The sequence below is a fragment of the Marmota monax genome, unplaced genomic scaffold (assembly GCF_021218885.2).
Source record: "Marmota monax isolate L192 unplaced genomic scaffold, Marmota_monax_Labrador192_F-V1.1 WCK01_AAM20220418_F8-fsc00063, whole genome shotgun sequence".
Classification (NCBI taxonomy): domain Eukaryota; kingdom Metazoa; phylum Chordata; class Mammalia; order Rodentia; family Sciuridae; genus Marmota; species Marmota monax.
In genome coordinates, this window is record NW_026693726.1 from 612893 (window position 1) to 628876 (window position 15984).

At 33.8% G+C, this 15984-nt stretch overlaps 1 protein-coding gene across 2 annotated transcripts in view; it reads right to left on the bottom strand.

Annotated features, from left to right (window-relative positions):
- Positions 1-3509: 3509 nt before the first annotated feature.
- Positions 3510-15984, bottom strand: part of Hnf4g (hepatocyte nuclear factor 4 gamma) — a 261440-nt gene continuing 248965 nt past the window's right edge. The window contains exon 14 of one of the 2 annotated variants that reach the window (XR_006855302.2): positions 3510-3630. The gene's annotated coding sequence lies outside the window, so the exon portion shown is untranslated. The remainder of the gene's footprint in view (positions 3631-15984) is intronic. The other variant, XR_006855304.2, reaches the window with a different exon arrangement.

Sequence of the window (15984 nt, forward strand, 5' to 3'; positions counted from 1 at the left end):
GTTCATTTTCCAGGTGAAGTATGTGTTTTAAATACTAAGTGAGCAGTCCAAATTCATCATCTAATAAATAGTAAAGCTAGAGTGTGATCCCAGACAGTGTGATTTCAGAGCCCAAACTATGTTTTAATCATTCTGATGTATTTAGTCACACTGACTCTAAACACAGACACAGAAGAATATTGAACATAATATAGAATATTGAATCTAATATTCAAACAAGTGAGTTATTTAAATTTAGCTACCCCCTTTCTTTACCCTATGTAAAATCATATCAGGACTTTTTTCAGGGGGAAACTTCATAAACATTATAGCTGTGCAGTGAAGGAGTATTCTCATTCACCTGGTTTCTTCAAGATCCTCACTGATGTTAGATGTCTCTGATTAGTCTAGTGTCCATTGCATTTCATCTCTTGCATTCTACTGCATCCATTGTTGCCATCTTTAGTTATTTCCCCTTCTTTTCTCTTCTTCCCTAGTATAGAGAAGGCCTGGATGCATCTACTTGCTAATAACATTTCCACTAGCTTTTGGTGGGTGGAGAAACCTCTTGAGTCTCTGACACATCTTTTCTTTTTTTCAATTTCAACATATGTATTTATTAAGACACTTATAACTTGTCTTCCATAGTTAACTGGACTACCCCCAAAACTTAGTAGTCCATGATAGTTGTAATGGGAGTCCTCTAACCATTTGTCCTCTTTCAATAACTCTAATGGTAATCATACATGTGACTAATGAGGATACATAGAAAACAAAATATGAAATTCTCTGACACATCTTAATCAGCTTCCTCATTGGGGTTATCCTTTCAGCCTCTGTTTTGGCACATTTGTTTCTACCTCAGTGATCCCTGAATGAAGTTTATTGGCTGCAAAACTGTAAAGGCTAGTGCATACAAAATAAATCCTTCTTCTGCCCTAGCATGACTCCCCATTGCAACTCTTCTGAGGCCTATTAGATAAAGCAAACAACTCTGAACAGCAGTTCCAAAAAGAGCTGAGAAAATCATAGATGAAAAAAAGACACTATGTTCTGAAGATAAGTAATTAAATATTGTAAAGATTTCATATCTTTAATAATTTACATGTTACATCAATGTTAACCAAAATTCTAATGAGATTGGATGGGATAAATTCATAGAATAAACATGAAAGTTTCTGAAAATACAAATGAACCAAAATAACTATGAAAGTTGGGAAAAGAGATACAAAGAGAAGAGATAAGTTCTCCCATATAGCCAAGTATACTGAGAAAATTCTGTGCCAATGCTATTTTACTGAGTTTGATAGTTTTGTACTATGCAACTTGACAGAGTTAACCTACATTTCAAAATCTCTCTTTCGAGTATGCTTCTGAACATTTTTGTAACATTAAATAGGAAACAAAAGATGAAGAAAAATCAAATGGTCAATAGATACATGGAAATATTCTCACTTCCAAATAATAATAAAAATCCATGTAAAAGCAATGGAATAGATTGTTGTCACATTGAGAAAGAATTGAAAAAAGTATAATATTCATGTGGATGAAAATGACATCAAGAAAAGCGTATTCTAAAATTTTAATGAGATTATAAATTGCCAAAACTTTCTGGGAACTCTGTTGACATAATATTTCAATGTGCCAACAATGTTTATAGAAAAATTTTAACTCATGTTATAATCAAAAGAAATAAAGCTAGTCATTGATTCAACACTTAAGGATTTTTATGTCAAACTTATTTTTAACAATAAAAGTTTGAAATCATATGTCCTATAATAGTTCAATAGTTCAATAAATGATAGTATATTAATATAATTTAGACTTTAAAAGTGTATTTTAACAAATACAATGCCATAAACATACATGAAAATAATAGTACCAAAACCATTTTCTTACTATTCATTTATTTATAAAAATGAAAATATGTGAACAGAATAAAATAAACTATAATTGGTTGCCTTGGGGATAAAATAAAAATATGTCATTTGTATGCACGCATTTTAATATACCATTTACATAAAAAATACAATGATAATTTTAGAATTAAGTTAGTAGGTCTGCTAAGTGAAACATATTTCCAGTCTCATCTTCATAGACTTTTCTTTTAATTAAAAATAATTTTATTTTTATATTATATAATTTTATATTATATTTCAATATAATATAATGACACATATGAATGTCACACATCTTTGTATCCATCCAATCTCTCATACAATGCTCAATAAATAGTGGAATTCTAAGATAAAATTTTAATCATATTTTTTCACATTTATACACATGTAAAATAAATGTTTTTAATATATATTTTTAAAGTGGTAAAATAAAGTGGCAAAAAGGGGTACTTTGAAACCTAACTATAACTGTCATCTTCATAATTAAATAGAGGGGAGTTACTTTGAAGCAGATTATTGGTACTGAGGGCTTAACACAATATGACTACTTGCAGTTGTCTTTAATTCTAGACACAGATCCTCAGTACTTCCTTTCTAACAATGTAACACAGTCCAAGTGTAAATGTAGCCTCAGGGAAAAAATTAAAAGTGACATCTAAACAATCCTAATTTTTAGTATTCTTACCTTAAAATTGGTCCAACTTTCTAAATAAATGAGTAATGTCTATTAATATTAATAAATAATATTAAACCACTTTAACTTGTAACATTATGATGCTTAACAATATTTAAACATATTTAGTGAAATAAATATATACATCATTTATATTAGGTTTCTGTATTCTCCAATATTTCTATATATTCTACCTAGTGTCAGCTTTTACTGTTACTCGAGACTGACTCTATGGTTACAAAAGAATTTACAAATCTTATTATTTTCATCACTAACTTCTAAAATTGTTGCACTTTTGAAATATACCCACAAAATTATTCTATCATTTTGGGCCCGCATGCTAAATAAGTTCATATTTAAAAGTGCCAATGATGGATGAAGTAAAAAATATATATATTTTATGTATTCAAATATATGTACACGTTTTATATCACCTGCAGGGATTTTTCCATTACAATCTGATCAAAGATCACACAATAGAGCAACACCACTCACTGGAGAACTCCCAGTGTTGTCTTTGAAATAATGTTTTAAGTAACACACACACACACACACACACACACACACACACACAAGAAAAGTATATTTTAAAAAAAAAGAACTCAAGAAAATGAAGTAACTCCTTTTTAATGGAAAGTACAAGGAAACTGGAGATATGTGTGTATTCAATGGGAAACAAATCCCCTAAATAAACATATTTTCTTCTATTTGATTTGAATTTAATGATTCACAGAATTTTATTCCACCCAGAGAAATGGAGAGAATGTACCTCTCTTACTTATTGGTAAAAATGTTTCCAGTTCTGAATATTTTGCTCAATTATCTGACTTTTTAACTTTCTGATCACACATATGTTCAATGCATTAGAATAAATATAAGTAGCAGAAATAAACCAATAGTGATTGTGTCAGTCAGTTTTTCATCATTTTAATAAAATACCTGATATAATAAACTGATGACGAGAAAAAGTTTATCTTGACTCACAGTTTCAGAGGTTTTAGTCCATGTTCACTCGACCCTGTTGCCTATGGGTCTATATCACGGCAGTATATCATAGTGAGGAGCACTTGGTGGAGCAAGCTGCATTTGTGAAGTATGCATTTGTATCCCAGAAACAAAGAGAAAGGAAGAGGAGGGGTCAGGATCCCAACATCCACTTAAAGGACGTATCTCTAATTGCCTGACTTTCTTGTACTAGGCACTATCTCTTAGAGTTTCCATCACCGCCCCCCAAAAGCACCAGAATCTGGGGACAAAGCCTTCAATGCATGGGTCTTTGGGCAATATTCAAGAGCCAAACTATAACAGCCATAAACATCTTTAAAATATTGATTTTTTATTTTAATTGGTGCATTATAATTAAACATAAGAGTCTGATTCATTATGCCATGATTTTTATTTAACTTGTTATTAAGCTTATATTGTATGCATTGCTATCAGGTAAAAGTTCTGACTCAATCTTTATCCAGGTACTATATGCAAGATGAAAATAATAGTAGAACAATTTTTATGGGGACTGACAATACAGCCTTTACACAAAACTGAGTTCCATATTAATATATATATATATATATATATATATATATATATATATATACATATATATATATTAATGTGAATTTTTGTCCTTCACAAACTGAACAAAATCAACTAAATTGTAGGGAGTTATATAATTTAGAAGAGTTAAGAACTAGCAGATCAAATATATCAAACATAGGAAGCAAATAGAAAAGTCACTAAAATGCAAATTGATTCAAAAGATTTATATGTTACATGTTTGTGAACAGAGACAAAGATTTTTTACTATTTAGGGAGAAATACAAGAAAAATAATAAGTGTAAAATCTGAAAATGGAAAATATTTTGAATATTGAGTTTCTAAAGAATTAAGAGAAATTTCAGAAACTATTTGAGTTAATAAAATTTTAAAATGTTTTATTAATAGTTATAATTTTATGACATACTTGTAATAATTCCAATATTTTAATCTTATCATAAATTAGAATTCTAAGCATTTCAATTCCTTCATTTTATCTTAAAAAAATTAAAAAAAACTGTAGTTGACAACAACAAGAAAGTGAAAGACTAGGGAAGGATGATTCTCCAGTTGCTCCTCAGCTCCAAATTTAAGCAGCAGGAATATCACTGAATTTCAACATTGGGCAGTAAAATTGTCATAGAGACACAGAAATTTAGAAGCTTTGAACATAAAATAAGAAATAATATGTTATAGATGCACCAGCTTGGCTGGAGGTAGCAGTGTCAATGTGGCCAGCCAACTGAAAAGGGGAGGGATAACTCAGGCAGAAAGATCAGAAAGCACTATAAACAAATTTGACTTGGGAGAACCTGTGGAATAGAGGGGAAGGATGTCCTTAACCAGCCCAGCAATGGTGGGGGCAAATTGATGGTTGAAGAGTGTTCAGAATGCCTCATCTGGTGTGTAGAGAGTCACAGCAGACACCATCTATAGGTGGCCTTGCAGGAGTTTGCAGAGATGGGAGATTATAAACAGCCTTGCTGGCCTGATCAGGGACCAGTGTAACTGAAACAGGCCCAGAGAGGATCTTGCCCAGGGAGATCCAGTCAATGGATACTGAGTGGGGAGACTTGAGTTCCCTTTATTGCTAATGACCCATATGAGCAGCTGGGAAGGGGCCTGAAACTGGTCAGAGAAGCTCAGCTGCACTCCAGGTCTCATTCTGAGAATTTCACAACCTTGGTGGTGGAACATGTGAGACCTGAGGAGAGCTCACATTTTGAGTGGAATTTTTAGAAGGTCCCTGAGATCCACATGTCCATCAGATATTGGCATTTGTTCAGCAACAGGGGCTGTGTATCTAATCTCAAATATATTCTGATGATTTTCCAAAGAATAGCCAGAACTAAATCCCAGCACCTGGAACTTCCCATTAGAACTCTGCCCAGCTCTGGGAGTACATTGACCTGGTCTGTTCAGACAAAACTCAAAATGTTGAAATCCCCCAGTTTGTCCTATCCTATATTGTGAGATGAGAAGCTAAGAGGTACTACAGCCAGCTTTGGTTCTAGGTCACACTGGCAGGCAGCTTGGTGAGAAACACAAAGAAGTCAGATTTAACAATCTTTAGCATTTGATCCAAGGGATGCATAGCCCAAAGAGAACTGCAGAGAATAGTGAAGTAGCATTTGCAATGAACATCCATTCTTGCCATCAGTTTTGATCACATCAGTGGGAAACAAGCTCTTCATTTTTCATTAAGATTTTTTTTGTTTTTTATTTTGTGTGTGTGTGTGTGTGCGCGCAGCGCGCTCTCAGTGTGCTCAGAGATTCAAGAATACAAACACACACACATGTATATATACATGTGTAATTTTTCTTTCATTTTAATTGCTTTTTTCTTCATTCATATGTCATTTAGACTTAATTTGATTTTGGAGGGGTACAATTTTAAGTATGTTTTTTTTTTTTATTTAATCGTTCTTTAATTTAATCTTTGTTTTTGTTCCTCTTATTACACCATCTTCACTTTCATCCCCATAAGTAGAAAAATTTTCTTGTTCCCACTTTCTTTCTCCCTTTATTGTTTTTTAATATCTTTATTTTATTTACTTATTTCTATGTGGTGCTGAGGATCGAACCCAGAGTCTTGCATGTGCTAGGCAAGCGCTCTACCGCTGAGCGGCAACCCCAACCCCTTCAGTTATTTTTACTCCTCTTTGTTTATAGCCATTACTTGCTAACTCTCTCATGTTTCCCCTCTGTTTACTTTTTAAATATTTCAAACTTTCATTTGCCTTCCTTCTTCATTTTCTCTTCAACTAAGGGACCATAATTTCACTATCTGTTAGATCTACTTTCTTTATAAAATTCCTGCACCCACAATTCTTGTTGTTTTGGTTATTAATGCAGTGAATGACATAGTTTACAATTGTTGTTTAATGTTAAGTCTAGTTCATGGCCATTTTTCATTCGTGCTGACATTAAATGTAGAATCCCATCATTCCTCTATATGTGGCAAAGTGTTATAGGTGTCATAGTAAACCCCAAACATTTATTTTAAGATTGTATATTGATTGCTAGCATTATTTTTATTTTGTGCTCCCCCTTTTACTATGGAACTGGCAGGTGATTGGGTCATTACAAGTTCACAGAGTAGAGATAGGCCTGAATTATACTCAACTCAGCCAAGTGATAATGAACTTCATGCACAAACTAGTCCCACTTGAACTTCAATAAACCACACATAGAATAGAGGACATAAAAACCAGAAACCAATTGCCTAGCCCTAAGTAGCAACAGTTAGAGGGGAACATCAGGTTCTACTCCTGGACATCTACTCATACAGCAAAAATGAAGTCCCTCGAAAAACAAAACAAAATAAAATAACTACACATGAGAAGACACATGCAGAGAAGAGAAAGAGAAATCCATCTTAGCAGATACACAAGTTTAAGAATTCTGAACACATGAAGAACCGGCAAAGGAGCCTCCCCCCAATATTTACAGTCCCTCAACAAAGGAACCCACAGGTTAGGTTAGTGGATGAAATTCTAGAGAAAGACTACAAAAAACTGATAATTAAAATATTCAGTGAGCTAAATAAATATCTAAGGAAGGAATTTAGAGAACAAATATAGGAAGTAAAAGACTATTTCAATTAAAAAAATAGAAATATTAAAAAGAAACTAATCATAATTCCTGAAAAAGAAAGACATAATGAATTCAGTGGAAAAAAATTTACTTGAAAGTGTCTCAAAGAGAACAGATTACATAGAAAATAAAACTTCATACCTGGAAGACAGGGTAGACAAATGTTAATGCTCAATATGAAATAAAGGGAAATGAATAAAAGACCATGATCAGAATATACAAGATTCTGGGACGAAATCAAGGGACCAAACCCAAAGTTATTGAGATTGAAGAAAATATGGAGATATAGGCTAAAGACATTAAGAAACTCTTCACTAAAATAATAGGAGAAAAAATTTCCTAAATTTGGAAATCCAATGAACATTCACATACAGGATGCATACAGAACCCGAAATGAATAAGATCAAGAAAGAATATCTCCAAAATGCCTACCATAGAAAATAAGGAAATATTATTACAAATTGTAAGATTAAAATGTCAGGTCACATTAAGATGTAAACCATTGTGGCTCACTTCTTTTTTTTTTTTTTTTTTAATTTTTTATTGTTGGCTGTTCAAAACATTACATAGTTCTTGATATATCATATTTCACAATTTGATTCAAGTGGGTTATGAGCTCCCATTTTTACCCCATATACAGATTGCAGAATCACATCAGTTACACATCCATTGATTTACATATTGCCATACTAGTGTCTGTTGTATTCTGCTGCCTTTCCTATCCTCTACTATCCCCCCTCCCCTCCCCTCCCCTCCCCTCCCCTCTTCTCTCTCTGCTCCCTCTACTGACATTCGTTTGTCCCCCTTATATTATTTTTCCCCTTCCCCTCACTTCCTCTTGTATGCACTTTTGTATAACTCTGAGGGTCTCCTTCCATTTCCATGCATTTTCCCTTCTCTCTCCCTTTCCCTCCCACCTCTCATCCCTGTTTAATGTTAATCTTCTTCTCATGCACTTCGACCCTAATCTGTTCTTAGTTACTCTCCTTATATCAAAGAAGACATTTGGCATTTGTTTTTTAGGGATTGGCTAGCTTCACTTAGCATAATCTGCTCTAATGCCATCCATTTCCCTGTAAATTCTATGATTTTGTCATTTTTTAATGCAGAGTAATACTCCATTGTGTATAAATGCCACATTTTTTTTATCCATTCATCCATTGAAGGGCATCTAGGTTGGTTCCACAGTCTTGCTATTGTGAATTGTGCTGCTATGAACATCAATGTAGCAGTGTCCCTGTAGCATGCTCTTTTTAGGTCTTTAGGGAGTAGACCGAGAAGGGGAATAGCTGGGTCAAATGGTGGCTCCATTCCCAGCTTTCCAAGAAATCTCCATACTGCTTTCCAAATTGGCTGCACCAATTTGCAGTCCCACCAGCAATGTACAAGTGTACCCTTTTCCCCACATCCTCGCCAGCACTTGTTGTTGTTTGACTTCATAATGGCTGCCAATCTAACTGGAGTGAGATGGTATCTTAGGGTGGTTTTGATTTGCATTTCTCTGACTGCTAGAGATGGTGAGCATTTTTTCATGTACTTGTTGATTGATTGTATGTCCTCCTCTGAGAAGTGTCTGTTCAGGTCCTTGGCCCATTTGTTGATTGGGTTGTTTGTTCTCTTATTGTCTAATTTTTTGAGTTCTTTGTATACTCTGGATATTAGGGCTCTATCTGAAGTGTGAGGAGTAAAGATTTGTTCCCAGGATGTAGGCTCTCTATTTACCTCTCTTATTGTATCTTTTGCTGAGAAAAAACTTTTTAGTTTGAGTAAGTCCCATTTGTTGATTCTAGTTATTAACTTTTGTGCTATGGGTGTCCTATTGAGGAATTTGGAGCCCGACCCCACAGTATGTAGATCGTAGCCAACTTTTTCTTCTATCAGACGGCATGTCTCTGATTTGATATCAAGCTCCTTGATCCATTTTGAATTAACTTTTGTGCATGGTGGGAGAAAGGGATTCAGTTTCATTTTGTTGCATATGGATTTCCAGTTTTCCCAGCACCATTTGTTGAAGATGCTATCCTTCCTCCATTGCATGCTTTTAGCCCCTTTATCAAATATAAAAAATCTGGAACAAGACAGGGATGCCCTCTCTCACCACTTCTGTTCAACATAGTTCTCGAAACACTGGCCAGAGCAATTAGACAGACGAAAGAAATTAAAGGCATCAAAATAGGAAAAGAAGAACTTAAATTATCACTATTTGCAGATGACATGATTCTATACCTAGCAGACCCAAAAGGGTCTACAAAGAAACTATTACAGCTAATAAATGAATTCAGCAAAGTGGCAGGATATAAAATCAACACGCATAAATCAAAGGCATTCCTGTATATCAGCGACAAATCCTCTGAAATGGAAATGAGGACAACCACTCCATTCACAATATCTTCAAAAAAAAATAAAATACTTGGGAATCAACCTAACAAAAGAGGTGAAAGACTTATACAATGAAAACTACAGAACCCTAAAGAGAGAAATAGAAGATCTTAGAAGATGGAAAAATATACCCTGTTCATGGATAGGCAGAACTAACATCATCAAAATGGCGATATTACCAAAAGTTCTCTATAGGTTTAATGCAATGCCAATCAAAATCCCAACGGCATTTCTTGTAGAAATAGAGAAAGCAATCATGAAATTCATATGGAAAAACAAAAGACCCAGAATAGCAAAAACAATGCTAAGCAGGAAGTGTGAATCAGGTGGTATAGTGATACCAGACTTCAAACTATACTACAGAGCAATAGTAACAAAAACAGCATGGTACTGGTACCAAAACAGGCGGGTGGACCAATGGTACAGAATAGAGGACACAGAAACCAATCCACAAAACTACAACTACCTTATATGAAATGATATATTTCAAGATTTGAAAGAAAATAATTACCAGTCAAAGTTACTATAAAAAGTAAACCTATCTTTTAGAATCAAGAAATAAAACCTTTCCACAATAAGAATAAAGTCAAAGAATCTGTGACCACTAAGCCAGCACTACAAAAAATAATTAAAGATATACTACATATGAAAGAACTCGTCAAACAAAATTCAAAGCTCCCAAATGGACAAATCTCTCTAGAAGAGAAATAAATAAATAAAAATTAAAACCAATTTATAGCAAACAAAACAAAATGGAAGGACATAACAAACACCTAACCATAATAATACTGGAAGCAAATGGACCCAACTCCCCAATTAAAATACACAGATTGTCAGAATGGATTAAGAAAAAAGATACATCCATATGCTGACTGCAAGAGACCTATCTCATAGGTAAAGACCTCTACAGGCTGAAAGTAAAAATATGGAAAAAAAATTCATGCAAATAGAATCTGGATTGGCTAGCCTCATATCTGCCAAAGCAGATTTCAAACAAAAATTAATCAAAAGAGAGAATAAATATCACCATTTATTTATAAGGGGGACAACCCAACAGGAAGATATAATGATGGTAAATATTTGTACCGCAAATGTGGATGCACCTAAATGCATTTTAAAATACGTCTTGACATTAAATCCCAGATACACCCCATACAATAATACTGAATGATTTCCACACACCCTATTCACCAATAGACAAGTCATCCAGATATAAAATCAATAAAGATATTTCTGACCTAAATAATAACATAAATCAAACGGATCTAACAGATATCTGCAGAATATTTCACCCCCAGACACCTGAACTCACCTTTCCCTCACAATTCAGGCATCCTTTTCCATTAGATTGTATTCTAAGTCTTGACATAAGTCTTAACAAATACAAAAAAGAATATATATATATATATATATATATATATATATATATATATCGTATGTAATTCCATGCATCTTATCAGATCTTAATGCAATGAAATTGGAAATCAATAGCTAGTCAAATTATAGAAACTACAGACACATAGAGATTGAACAATGCTCTTTTAAATGAGGAATGAGTCATAAAATAAATGATAAAAAATTAAAAATTATTAGAAGCAAATGATAACAGAGATAGAACATATAAAATTCTTTAACAGTATAAAAGAAGTTCTAAAAGGAGAGTTTAGAGTATTAAGTGCCTACATTAAAAAAAAAAGAAGAAAGAAACATCCCAAATAAATAATCTAATTAAACACTTCAAGATCCTATAAAACGAAAAACAAACTAATTGCAAAATCAGTACAAGAAACGGAAACTTATTATTGTAGTCAAAATTAATAAAATTTAGGATTAAAAAAAAAGTTAAGAAAGGATAAATACAAAAAAGAATTGATTCTTTGGGCCTGCACAGGAGCCCAGGCCAAGGTTAGGTGTGGGTCTGCTCTGCTGACTGGCAGACCACGCTGGAGCTCAGGCCCTGGCCCAGGACTGCCCTAATGACCTACATAGGATCCAGGTCCAAGCCTAGAACTGCCTCTGCCAACCTGCATGTTAGTTGAGGCACAGGTTAGGCCTAGGTCCACCCTGCTGATGCCAGAACCCAGGCCCAGAGTAGACCAGGTTCAATCCTCACCTGGGAGCCCAGGCCTAACCCAACTCCATCTGGGGACACTGTAGCCATCCCTATAGCTTTCCCCATTCAGTGGCCTCTGCCTTGTGACAACAGGACCTAGAAGTAGCTGAATCTCAGAATAGGCACCCCAAAGCCACTGAAAGGCCCACTTTTTCAGCCCCATCTCTGAGAGATGTTGCATCTCTCTTGGGACATCCCCACTGCTATCTCGAATTACCTCTTCCATTGCTGCCACCACCTTTAGTTGCAATAGCTTCCATGATGGGACACCAGCAGGGTCTGGAAGCCCAACACCAAGGTGAGGTACAGATAATATGCAGGGATACTACAAAATTATAGGGTAGAAAATGTAATATCTCAGATCTGCAAAAAAAGGAAGACACACAGACAACATGAAAACAACAAGGGAAGAAAGTCTCACAAACAAACCAGGATATTACAATAACAGAATTCATGAATGGTGCAATTAATGAAATGTCAGAGAAGGAGCTTAGAATATATGTAATTAAAATGATCTGTGAATTAAAAATTACCTAAATGAGCAAATACAGGCAAAAATTGATCACTCCAACAAAGGGGTAGGAGGGCAAACCAAGGCAACAATTGATCACACCAACAAAGAGATAAGGGAGCAAATACAGGCAAACATTAATCACACCAAATAAGAGGTAATGGAGCAAATACAGGTAGCAAAAGATCACTTCAAGAAAGAGAGAGAGATTCTGGGGGAAAAAAAAAACAGAAATCCTTGAAATGAAAGAAACAATAAATCAAGTTAAAAGACTCAATAGAAAGCATCACCAACAGACTAGATCACTTGGAAGACATAATGTCAGATAATGAAGACAAAATACACAATCTGGAAAGTAAAAATGACCACACAGTGAAGATGGTAAGAAATCATGAATAGAACATTCAAGAATTATGGGATAGCATCAAAAGACCAAACCTAAGAGTTCTTAGGATAGAGGATGGAAAAGACATTCAAACCAAAGGAATGCACAATCTCCTCAATGAGATAACATCATAAAATTTCCCAAACATGAAGAATGAATTAGGAAACCAATACAAGAGGCTTACAGGACACAAAATATACAAAATTACAACAGATATATACCAAGTCACATTATAATGAAAATGCCTAGCATACAAGAATAAGGAGAGAATCTTAAAGGCTTCAAGAGAGAGTAATCAGATTACATATGGGGGAGACCAATTTGTATCTCAGCAGATTTTTCAACCCAGATCCTCGAACAACATATATCAAACTCTGAAAGAAAACGGATGCCAACCGAGAATCTTTTATCCAACAAAATTAATCTTGAGATGTGATGAGAAAATAAAAACCTTCCATGATAAACAAAAGATAAAAGAATATACAGTGAGAAAACCCACACTACAAAGAATCCTCAGCAAAATATTCCAAGAGGAGGAGATGAAAAACAAGAATGAAAATCAGAAAAGGGAGGAACTACACTGAAGTAAAGGCCAATCAAAAGAGAAACCAAGTCAAGTTAAAAACCAAAAATAAACCAAAATATCCAGGAATACAAATCATATTTCAATACTAACCCTGAATGTGAATGGTCTAAACTCATCAATCAAAAGATACAGACTGACAGATTGGATTAAAAAAAAAAGATCCAACAATATGTTGTTTTCAAAAGACTCATCTCACAGGAAAAGTCTTCTATAGACTGTAGGCGAAAAGGTGAGAAAAAACATACCATTCATATGGACCACATAAACAAGCAGGGGTTTCCATCCTCATATCAGATAAAGTGAACTTTGAACCAAAGCTAGTAAAAAAGAATAAAGAAGGATATTTCTTACTGCTTAATGGATACATACATCAACAAGACATGACAATCATAAATACCTATGCCTCAAACAATGAGGCATCTACGTATGTCAAACAAACCCTTCTCAAATATGAGAATCAAATAGATCACAACACCATAATACCGGGTGACTTTAATACACCTCTCTCACCATTGATAGATCTTCCAAACTGAAAGTAATGGAGGAAACTATAGAACTCAATAATACAATCAATAATTTGGACTTAACAAACATATATAGAATATCCCATCCATCAATGAGTGAATATACTTTCCTCTCAGCAGCACATGGATCCTTCTACAAAATAGACTATATGTTATGCCACAAAGCAAGTCTTACAAATACCAGAAAATAGAGATACTACTCTGAATTCTATCTAATCATAATGAAATAAAATTAGAAAGCAATGATAAAATTAAAAAGAGAACCTACTGCAACACCTGGAGACTAAACAATACACTATTGAATGACTCATGGATAATGGAAGATACCAGGGAGGAGATAAAAAAAAATTAGAGGTAAATAAGAACTCCAATACAATTTATCAAAATATTCAGGACACTTTGAAGGCAATGCTAAGAGGAAAGCTCATTGCATGTAGTTTATTATTCAAAAGAAGAAAAAATCAACAAATAAATAATGTGACATTACAGCTCAAAGCCCTAGAAAAAGAAAAACAAACCAACCTCAAAAGCAGTAGAAAACAGGAAATAATTAAAATCATGGCAGAAATCAATAAAATTGAAACTAAAGAAACAATTCAAAAAATTGACAAAACAAAAAACTGGTTCTTTTGAAAAAGTAAATAAAATTGACAAATGCTTAGCCACTCTAGCAAAAAAAATGGGGGGAGGAGAAAATTCAAATTACTAAAATTTGTGATGAAAAAGGAAATATCAAGACAAACATTACTGAAATACAGAAGATAATTAAAAACTATTTTGGAAATTTATACTCTAGTAAAAGAGAAAAACTTGAAGACATCTACAAATTTCTAGAGGCATATGATCAACCCAAACTGAGTCAAGAGGACATACACAATTTAAACAAACCAATTTCAAGCAAGGAAATAGAAGATGCCATCAAAAGCCTACCATCCAAGAAAAGCCCAGGACCAGACTGATTCAAAATTAAATTCTAGAAGACCTACAAAGAAGATTTAACACCAATACTCCTCAAATTGTTCCATGAAATAGAAAAAGAAAAAACCCTTCCAAACTCATTCTATGAGTCTAGTATCATCCTGATACCAAAACCAGACAGAGACACATCAAGGAAAGAAAGTGTCACACCAATATCCCTGATGAACATTGACACAAAAATTCTCAATAAAATTCTGGAAAATCACACACACACACACACACACACACACACACAAATATTTTTAAAAAATAGTGCACCATTATCAAATGAAGTTCATTCCAAGGATGCAAGTTTGGTTCAACATAAAGAAATCAATAAATATAATTTACCAAGTTTGGTTCAACATAAAGAAATTAATAAATATAATTTATCACATCAACATACTTGAAGAATCATATGATTATATAAATGGATGCAGAGAAAGCATTTGACAAAACACAGCACTCATTCATGTTCAAAACACTAGAAAAACTAGGAATAGTAGGAATATACCTCAACATTTTAAAAGTTATCTATGCTAAATCCAAGGCAAACATCATTCTAAATGGAGAAAATTTGGAAGCATTCCATCTAAAAACAGAACAAGACAGGGATAACCTATTTCAACATAGTCCCTGAAACTGTAGCCAGAGCAATTAGACAGACAAAAGAAATTAAAGGAATACAAATAAGAAAAGAAGAACTCAAGCTATCATTATTTGCTGATGACAAGATTCTATACTTAGAAGATCCAAAAAACTCCACCAGAAAACTTATAAAATTAATAAATGAAATCAACAAAGTAGCAGAATATAAAATCAATACCCATAAATCAAATGCATTTCTATACATTGGTGATGAATTGCCTGAAGGAGAAATTAGGAAAAATACCCCATTCATAATAGCCTCAAAAAAAAAAAATGCTTGGGAATCAACAAAAGAGATGAAAGACATCTACATTGAAAACTACAGAACACTAAAGAAAGAAACTAAAGAAGACCTTAGAATATGAAAAGAGCTCCCATGCTCTTGGATAGGCAAAATTAATATTGTCAAAATGGCCATACTACCCAAAGTGGTATACAGATTCAATGTGATTCCAATTAAAATCCCAATATCATTTCTTATAAAAAGAAAAAAAGGCAATCATGGAATTCATTTGGAAAAATAAGAGACCCAGAGTAGCCAAAGCAATCCTTAGCAAGAAGAGTGAAGCAGGAGGCATCACAATACCAGACCTGAAACTATACTACAAAGCTATAGTAACAAAAGTGGAATGGTACTGGCACCAAAATAGACATGTAGACCAATGGTACAGAATAGAAGACACAGAGACAAACACACAT